A 10,488-nucleotide genomic window follows, 5' to 3' on the forward strand; every position below is an offset into this window, starting at 1 on the left:
CCGGCGCGGATTGAAATCCTCGCAGGCAGACGGTATTGTCAGAGGCTCTATCGGGCCCACCATGATATACGTGTTTTATCCGCACCGTCCATTTATTTTGATAGGTCATTTTAGGTTATAAGCCTAAAATACAAGTAAATATAAGGATCAAGTGGACCACATGATAGGAGGTCATGGCAATAATATGCACCATTGAAGCTTTCCCAGGCCCATCGGTGAGTTTATTTGCCATCCAATCTGTTCATAAGGTCTGACAGACCTAGATGAAGGGAAAACATAAATATTAGCTTGATCGAAAACTTTTGTAGCCCCTAAAATTTTTTTAATGGTCGCCATTTAATGAACACTTTTTCTTGTGGTGCAGTCCACCTCATTTTTGGATTTGCCTCATTTTTTGGTCCATTCATTGAAATAATATGCCAAAATGAATTGATGGTGTATATGCATCATATTATGTCGAGGTGGCCCCACAGCCAGGGTCCGGTCCCACCATATTATGTACCTCATCTTACGTGGTCCACTTGATATTGCCCCCATTTTTTTTCAGCCTTTAAATTTATAAAAAAAAAAAAATGAATGGATACCATGGATAGAATGCATGGGCCCTCACAATCTATCTCTTTTTTTTGAGCCAGGACTTGTCAAAAAGTAAAAATATCAGCATCATGAATTAGAGAGCCAATTAGGTGAGACCCAATACCCACCCAAGAGGGGGCGGCCCTTAATATGAGGTTCACCTTAATGTCTATATTTTGTATCCATGTCGTTCATCCATTTTTCCAAATCATTTTAGTGTATTATCCAAAAAATGAAGCACATCCAAATATCAGGTGGACCATACCAAAGGAAAAAGTTGTGATTGACTATTAATGGGCCACAAAAGTTCTGGATTAATATGCTATTTGTTTTTTCCTTTCATTTAGGCTTATTTGAACTTATCAACTGATTGGATGGTAAATAAACACTATGAAAACATTAAGGTGAGCCCTAAGAAGGTTTTAATGGTAGGGCCTTCAATCAATACTGTTTCATATGGCATAGTCCAATTGATAATATGGCATGGTTTTAATGATATGCTTCATTTTTGGTATGGTGCCATAAATTAAGGTGGCAAAACAGATGGATGGTGTGGGTATACATGTCTTGATGCATTTATAAATGTTATGCAACATATTTGAATATAATTGTTTTAGTTCAATCGGACAGCGCATGAATTAGGACCTTATACAAAGGAAACATATTATGTGCACTTTCTTTTTTGGAGATTTTATGATTTAAAAGTGTGTATTAAGGTCATTTTTAATAATCTCTGAAGTTTCATTGAAAAATTTAAACATTTTCCCTATGTTTCCCAAAAAGTGCAATAAATTACGCGATACAACGATGTCCCGTGCGATAACCGATACGTATCTGTATCCTAAGGGTGCGATACCATGTGTGATACCGATATTTCGAACATTGGTACCACCCAATCAAAATGAGCCCGTTTACGTAGCTTTGATGGATATAATATATGCTTGTTGTAAAAGAAAAAGACCTAGAGGTATATGCATGTATTATAATTCATTAGAAAGCCTAGATCTAGTTCAAAGCTTTGTAGGTTAACTTAGAAAATCATTTGTAGGGTCCACTGTGATGTGTAAATGGCATCCAATCCGTCCATCATGGGCACTACCTCATGTTATCTTTGGATAACAAATATCAGACCGATCCAAAACTCAATAAGCCACACCCATATGGGCTATTGTAATTGGAACACCTACCAAGAAAAGAATTAATTCCAGCTTGTGTCTAGGGCACACAGTATTTTGAATTTTCCATCTAAACCATTCAAAAGATTCTCCTAACACCTAATAGTGGGCCACAACATGCGATGTTAAAGGTCAAGGCATGATTTAACATCCAAGCAATGGTTAATTCCCTTCGTCCGTTGTTACCACAACATGTGCAATCCAGATGGACATCACATGAGCTAAAGTGTGAAATCAACAATATTAATTTTAAGGTTAATGTAGAGCGGGTCGCAAATAGTTTCATGGCCAAGATGGACTAGAAAAGGCTCGATCAAAGGCAGAAGTGATCCGAACAGCCGGAACCTTAAAATGGGCGTATCTTGCAAATCAGAATGAGTTATCCGACATGCCTTATATGATTTTGGGGTAGGACGATCTACTTTAGCCACCAAACCCTACTATGTCAGGTGGCGCATGCTAAATTTGCAAAATACCATTAGATTAACAGTCAAATTACTGTTTTATTGTCATTTTTACTATTCTCAATGAGTTTTAGTTTGATTATATAACTCTTCATCCGTTGGGCTTTAAGAGTTGCGTCTAACATGAAAAGTGCTTAGAATAATTAAGAAAATAGCATGGTGAAGGCAAATAGGACACTTGCTATTTTTGGCTGAAAATCGTGATGTCCAGTAGGAATCAAGACCATCTATAAATAGTATACTATTTATAAAAATCGTCATTTAGGAATGGTTTTAAACCGTTCCTAAAGCCAGAAAAACAGGAACGGTTTAGCACCGTTTTGGGTACCGTTTCAAATTTCATAGACGGAGTTTTAGGAACGGTTTTAAACCGTTCTAGTGCCAACGGCCATATTTAAGGAACGGATTTTTTTTTCCTGAAGAAAGTTCTTATTTCTGAGCTCTCCATGGACGTGGCTTTTCCAAGCACCCTGTTCATCTTTCAGCAAGAACCGTGTGATTGGAGGCCGACGCAAGAACCATCTGATTGGGACTAGCGGACGTGCACATTAATACTAGTAGCATGATCATACCATTAGTCAGTAAGCCCAACCATAGAACAGGCCAATCTTTACACTTACCATAGAATCACAAGTTCTCAACCGCACAATAACCACTGAATGTTCTGTAAGATGCTCCTAACAGAATCACACATGAATTCCACATTCAGCATACAACGACATCCATCATTACTAAATGAAGAAAAGAAATGGTGTATCTATCACACCGGAGGGTCGGAACTTTCATTCACTAACAACTACAGCAGCACTAATAATAAGATGAACCCAGAATTCAAAGAGCAGTCCTTGGAAATCTACCAAAAAACAAGAGCAGTCTCTGATAAACAACAAAATACTGGTAATGTAATGCCGCAAATTCCAGTTCACACCTTTGTTCTGTGTTAGGCGGGTAGCCCATTTCATCGCCGGATGAAAAAGGAAGAAACAACATAAGTAGAAATAAAGAATGACATCATATCCAAGACAGGCAACAACCCATATATCGTGTCGATATATTATTGTCAAGAAAACAGCTGCACTTCGCCAACAAAAGAAAACATATTACTGTTAAGAAAAGCCAGTCTACTTCCACTAAATTCAGTTGCACCTTGCCAGGTGAATGAAGCGCAATTTGCTAAAAACCCCATACTTCTCTCCCACTACTTGTGTGAAGCTATTTGATGGTTGAGGGTTCCTATTGATTGAAGGATACCTGTGGATTGATTTGACAAATGAAAATGCAAAAGTAGCAGCGAGTCAGTGAACTAGCTTTAAGGACAACAGTTTCAACAAAAATACTCAAACTGACACTTATGGCCTTTAAATTTTAATATCAACAAAATGATTGCAACAATTGACAACAAAAGACATTATACCCTTAGGGAAGGTGAACTATCATCATCAGATGTAACAATAAGTTGGGTCGCAAGATCAGGGTTACATTGCAAAACAGAGCACCGCCTTCCACCTTCTACTTGGATCTTAAAAAACTGTTAAGAGCACGCCAAACTGAAAGTGTTAAAACCAATATGAACAAAATAAATGCCGGGACCCGAAACTTAGCAGGTGTTTTTTTTTTTTGGTAAAGGAAAACCAGGTGAACCCCCTGAAATAATGTTCTGTTTGTTTCAAGTACTACTTTCAAGGAACAATATATTACTTTGGCTTTGTGAAAGCACTGCATCAAAAACCAATTTCACAGGGTGCCATTGTGCATGTATCCAGGTATCTGGTACAACATCGCGAAGTATATGCTATGTGGCTCCAATGAAGAAGTTCCATGAATCACAGATCAAATTGATATGAGTCAGTTGAAATAAACAAAAAGCATCTCTGGATGTGAGAAGTTGACAAATAGAAGAGCATGTCCTGATTAGAAAGACTATTGCAAGATCAATCAGCAAGATGGGAGAAGCACCTGCATGACTTGTATGCAGCATTCAACGTTCTAGAAAATTTGTAATTTGCCCTTAGTTGTTGTAACTCAACTTTAAGTCCATGGACATACATCCATGTGCATATGTAAGACAAATTAAAAAATTAAACATTGTCATTACCTGAGAACTTTGGAGCATCAAAGTCGGTTGTTGCTTAGGGAACTGAGTTGGAAAGAGAAAGTGCACCTACAATAATAACACAAAATGTTGCTCAAAGGAACATTAAAAGCCAGGTAACAGGTCAACATGACTGCTTATGGATCAAAAGGCGCAGAGATGAGAATTTCAGATTAAAACTACAGGAAAACACCACTAGCAAATTAGATGAGAAGAAAGCACCTCAGAATCAGGAAGAATAACAAAAGCTAAAAGATTTTTGCCTGTAAGTACTAGTATAAGCAACTCATACAATCATATGATTCTTAGCAACTTAAAGCTAACTAAACTGCAAATAATAGGCAAAAAAGTTAATATTACTAAAGGAGATGAATTAGGCAACTAAAATAGAAGAATCATGTCTTTTGTATGGTGAAGACAAGTAAAACAGCATTGGAAAATCAATAGTCAACACCACCAAAGCAATTTTCAGTTGAAAAGCAAAAACCAAATCTTTATTTTTTTATTCCCTAGGTAAGTTTGTCTCCATCCTAAGACCTCAATGTTGAAGCACAAAGCACGTTCCATCGAGATACAGGCATGAACCCCCAACACCAGACCTTGTAAGTGAAACAATTTCATTCATGGATTGTTTAAACCAAATAATCAAAGTCTAACAAAGAAGAATGAAATAATCAAAGTCTATGTCATGCTTTGGGACTCTAGCCAATTTTTCTAATCAAAGAAAGTTCAGCACAATTCATCTTGTCAAAATCATTTTTCTTAATGGAAAAATGTGAATTAGACCAAAGATGCTGACAGATGTTCTCAAGATAGATTTGAAATGGGAGTGACAGGAATCATTATTTCAGCTCTCATTTATCAGAAGTTTTGTAACAGACTTAAGTAATTAAGTTCAAATTACCATTTCAAGGACCTTTCTCAGCATTAGACCACAAAGCAGTTTTCAAGGAGAATTGAGTGAAAGCAAACTAACAATACTTTTAGCAAAAATAGTTCTGAATGGGCTATTGCAGGAAGCATGAAACATGCAAAGAACAAAGACAGAGTTACACCTTTCATTGCAAAAGCTTTTGTAACAGACTTAGATTCCTTATTGGCATCATGCAAAAAAAAAAAAAAAAAAAAAAAGAGTTGTGGCTTTTGGGTTTTCTCAATTACATCAGATATTTTATTCAAGTCACAATACAAAATAAAATTCAAATCTTTTAAGGCCTGATTGAGTTTCATCAACTTAATGCAAAGATAATCTACAAGCTCAAAACAGAGCTAATCACAGGTTCACCAGGCTAGAAATAATCCATTGATCTAAACGCATCTTTTACGCTGCATTTTGAAACACACCTGAGTTGGATTGCAATTGTTCAGTTCAATTAGGTAGCAATGATCGAATTGTATCGACGGTTAGTGTTATTCATAATGGAGTACAAATTGCAATTAAATTCCTTTCTAGTTGAACTTGGAGTAATGATTACACAATACAAATACTATGATAGTTTCAAATTGGTCATTTCAGCTTCACTGAAATGATTATTGCATTTCTAGATGATATCATGTCCAAACACAACCATAGCCTTGCATATAATCTCACCTTGAGCTGTCCTCAAAAACTGTCCATACATATTAACTCTGGAATTATCTATAAGTCGGAGAAATTGAATGTTAATCTATATGCAAATAGAGATCATCATAGTTCCAACTCCAATTATGTCCCTTAAATGAAAAGAAAACCATTGAATATCATTCAAAATATAGACATTCACTTCAGTTTAAATAGCAACACACACAGCTGTAGCAAGGGGAATGCTCAACATCCAAGTCCTGGACTAACCACATTCTAGTCATTCAATGCATAACAAAGCCCTTTGGGTAGGCTCAAGAAATCAATGTGAACATCTCTCAAGAGGAAAAGGAGAAGACACTCAAAAAGTGACTTGTGAAAGGACCAACCAAAGACAAAGGATCATCTGATGTCAAGGAATGGTGGTCTGGCTCCAACATACTTTATATGGTAGACTACAGTTTTAAGTGGATTTGATTGTTGAGAAATATCTCACCTGAGAAGCTACCTTCATTATAAATATTGGCGAGCCAGGAACTTCGCCTTGAACTTGCTTGAACAAAGCTTTCACTTCGTCATCATTATGAACCTAATTAAGAGGATGAAGAAATATTCAATAAAAAGTGGAAAATAAAACCAAATGAAAAAGTCGGTCCCAATTGCAAACTAATGATGAAACAAAACAATATTTGTAAAAATATAACTTCCTTTTTTCAAAAGTTAAAAGTGACTTCCCTAAATAGCTTTCTAAATCTTCTTCTGGCATAAACTCTTCATAGGATCAAACTAGTTAAAAACTTGTTTGATGTCAATAGTTTTGAAATTGAGGCAACTAGAAATCTTGATGTACCTCGTGTTTTGAGAAAGTCAGGATGCAAACCAACGTAACCAACAGGTCACAGGTCAAGCACCAATCACAAGAGTGATTCACTTTTAGATAATCTTATTTGGAGATTTACTTCTAGAATAAGCAGGAAAGAAGGGAGATATGTCCTCACTCCTCAGTCCTCAGTGATAGGAAAACCACATTGTGATCAAGTATGAGACGTACCTTTCTTATACCTTTACCACCGCCAACCCAAGATGCCTTGATCATAGCAGGGTAATCCACCACCTGACAACTTGCCACTGCCTCCTCTGTCGTATAAACACAAGCTTCCTGATAAATATCCTCTGGGATAGTTTCCAAGCAACTTTCAGGAGGCATTTTCACCTAGGAGAAAATTTCCAATATTGGGTCAACCAATTTGCATGTCTAATACCCAGGCTAAACAATAAAATAAAAAAATAAAAAACATGTGAGCCACTCCATGGAAGTGTTGGTACTCCTGCTGCCTGAGCAATTAGAGATGAACCAATTTTATCACCTAATGCTGCCATCGATGATGCTGGAGGCCCAAGAAATATGATTCCTTTTGCAGTCAATGCATCAGGCAGCTCGGGGTTTTCCAATGCATGGCCCCAACCAGGCCAAACAGCATCAACATGTGTAATCTCTGCCATCTGTAGATGACTCAAAATTTAAAATTGAATGTATGATGAAGAATAATAGGTTTACCAACTTTTCAACCTTCACTTTAGGTATTTAAACTCTCAAACCAACAGTCAGATATAAGTAAGCATAGGTAAGGAACAAGAAATGGAATTGAATGTAGAACTGACCTCCACAATGAGTTGCACATTAGCATAGTTATTATTGTTGGTTCCCCCCCGGAACTTCCACAGTCTGATCGGCAATCCTAATGTGCTCTGCATTGATTCTCATGTCTTCTGGAGTTGCCATAGCCACCAACAAAATGACTTTCTCTGTTCCAAAGGTTTTGTAAGCCCATGTTCTGATACTACGCATGAATTTCACAGCTGCCATCCCATTGTTTGCAATTAAGATACTGTGAATGGGCTTCTTCCCGCCAAGGGCCTTGCAGAAATCATCGACTTCTGACAATGCCGAATACGAGATTTGAACTTTTCCATTTATGACCCCATCGCCACGCCAAACTTCTGCCATAGCTGTTCTCCTTTGGGCTTCAGAAATTCTGCATTGACGTAACTAAATAATCAATGAATCCAAAGATTTGAAGTTAATACTGAATTGGGTTTCTCTCATTTTTTTCTTTCTTTTATTACTTTCCTTCTTTTTCCCCATCATCATATGTTAGAAAAATTGCAACTTGGGCAAGCACTTTATAAACATGAGCAAGAAGAATATTGAATGTAGCACTAAAAAACTTCTAGTTAGTTATGTTGGTTTTTGTGTTCGCTTCAAGAATGATCCTAGCTCAATTGATTATTATCATGACAAAAACTTCTCAACATGAACAGTATGACAACATGTTCATGAGAAGGTCTCCATGGATTCCTGGCAGACCAAAAAATCCACATATTCCAAAAGGAAGAATTCTACAACCAGATCCTAAAGCTAAAGCACATGCATCATTTACTAACGCAGATGCTGTTTGCACAAGCATCAAATGAGAACAATTTTTACAGTTTCTACAGCAATTTATAGCCTTTAATTATTAAATAAATAAACAGAAAAAAACCTGAAGTCAATAGCAGTAATAAAATCCCAAACCGCTCAATCTAAGAAAATTCAATCAATTCAACAGCATATCTCTCAAACATTGCTAATACAATTAGAGATTCTAAACATTCATACGAAAAACAAGTGGGGTTGTTATTTCCACCCCACAGGTAATTTGAATTTTGGTCTTGATGCTTGTTCTTGTATGCGTGTTTTACCAATATCTCGAACAACCAAATCATCCAAATTGGGGAGGGGCTAACAATTTTCAGAGTGGAAAAAACAATTTCAAAGACAAACAATAAACGAAAAGAAAAAAACTCGTTCTGCAAGACGAAATATATGATGCTTGGCCCGAATTAGAATTACTGGCCCTTCCACCAGGCCAGCACTCCATACATGCAGGTCCCACTTTTCAGTGATCCACCCCATCCACCTCCTAGGCCCCATTGTAGATGCCCGGCCATTTGCCAGTATTGTTTGATGAATTAGATTCTGGATCAAATGGCCCATCCAGGGAGCGGCCCACCAGACAAATGGTCTGTGTCACTGAAAGATGGTGCCCTCCCTGCACAAAAACCTCAGCTCAAATGAAAAAAGCTGGATTACCGAGAGCATGGGTTACAGAAAATTCAACCACCCATACCACTTCAATCAGTTCAAGACCAGAAAAAACCCACATTCCATTACAGTATCACAAAACAAGACTACCTCAACTAAAAATTCAGAAAAAAGAAAAAATCAAAGAAGATAAACAGGCAACAGCTGTAAAAGGAGAAATTAATGTACTGAACTGACGAAAGAAAACCCCAAATGAAAAGAAGATAAACCTTAGTTCCTTCTTCTCAACGATGGGAATGAAAGAGGTCGAAAAAGCCCATGTATGGAAGGGAGGATAAGAAGAGAATGAAGGAGAAGAGAAGAGGCATTAACGGGCTTCTACAATATTAGATACCCCATGTGTGGGGACTGTCGTGCGATGGTGGATGTTGCAGGGAGAGAGAGATCGAGACGGGGAGGGAGAGTGAGAGGGAGATCGAGAGAGAGGGTTGAGATCGGGAGAGGGAGATCGAAAGAGAGGGAGATCGAGGGAGAGGGAAATCGAGAGAGAGGGTTGAGATCGGGAGATCGAAAGAGAGGGAGAGGGAGACGGAGACGGCGATGGATGCGAAATGAGGGATTTTAGGGCATTTTGGCGTAAGGAAATGAAAAAAATAATTCAGATGGTAGATTTACAGTAATGCGACTCTCGGGCCATGTGGGGCCCACTCAGAGGTTACTAATCGAATCCATTCCGTCCATCTATTTCAAAATAAAACAATAAAACATAATAATAATAAATAAGAAGACCCAACACTCAATTGGGATACACCAACAAAACAGTGGAAATAACAGCGTATATTAGCGACGATTCAAGTATGGTTCATTACCATTTCAAATCAGGAACCGCTTCAAGCCATTTCTGAACCAAAATCCCAACCGTACCAGTTTGACAATTTTGGTGTAGTGATAGTAAGTCACGATTTCTAGGAGTTTTAGTTGTAGTTTAATTTCGAAACTTCTTTCAAGGTTTAGTATCGCTATTTAAAGGGTTGTAAGCTTGTTTGTTTCAATCATCAATCAATTTACGAATTTTCAAGAATTTATTTATATTTTTCTTGTTTTTTTCATCATAGATTTGAGAAGTCTCTGTGAGGAGTCCAGAAAACCTCCGTGGATTCACGGTAGTTATCCTTGAGGAAGATGGTGGTCAACCTCATCACGTTCGTCCGTACGTCAATTGGTATCAAAGCGAGGACTTCCCTCGGGCCGATTGCAAATAACAAAGGTATAGACCAAAATCCTATGGACGGTGATCCAGGGGTTTTGTTATTTTTCGGAAAGAATAGAAGCTTTCCACCAAGAGAGTCCATTGACCATGCAAGGGTTGCAAGCAATCCTCAATCGTCTTGTAGATGCGTTAATTCTACCCCAAGCCCAAGGCAATGCTCAACCGCTTGTGGTTGCCATGCAACACAACCCGATTTCCATAGAGCACTACCAGTGGTGAATCATAAGGCTACACCAGATGATTCGAGCTCTAGCGACGATGACCT

At 37.8% G+C, this 10,488-nt stretch overlaps 1 pseudogene; it reads right to left on the minus strand.

The window, feature by feature from the left end:
* Positions 1–4,360: 4,360 nt before the first annotated feature.
* LOC131221455 (acetyl-CoA carboxylase 1-like) lies at positions 4,361–8,372 on the minus strand (annotated as a pseudogene).
* Between the last annotated feature and the right edge of the window lie 2,116 nt (positions 8,373–10,488).

This window comes from Magnolia sinica, chromosome 12, assembly GCF_029962835.1.
Source record: "Magnolia sinica isolate HGM2019 chromosome 12, MsV1, whole genome shotgun sequence".
Lineage (NCBI taxonomy): Eukaryota > Viridiplantae > Streptophyta > Magnoliopsida > Magnoliales > Magnoliaceae > Magnolia > Magnolia sinica.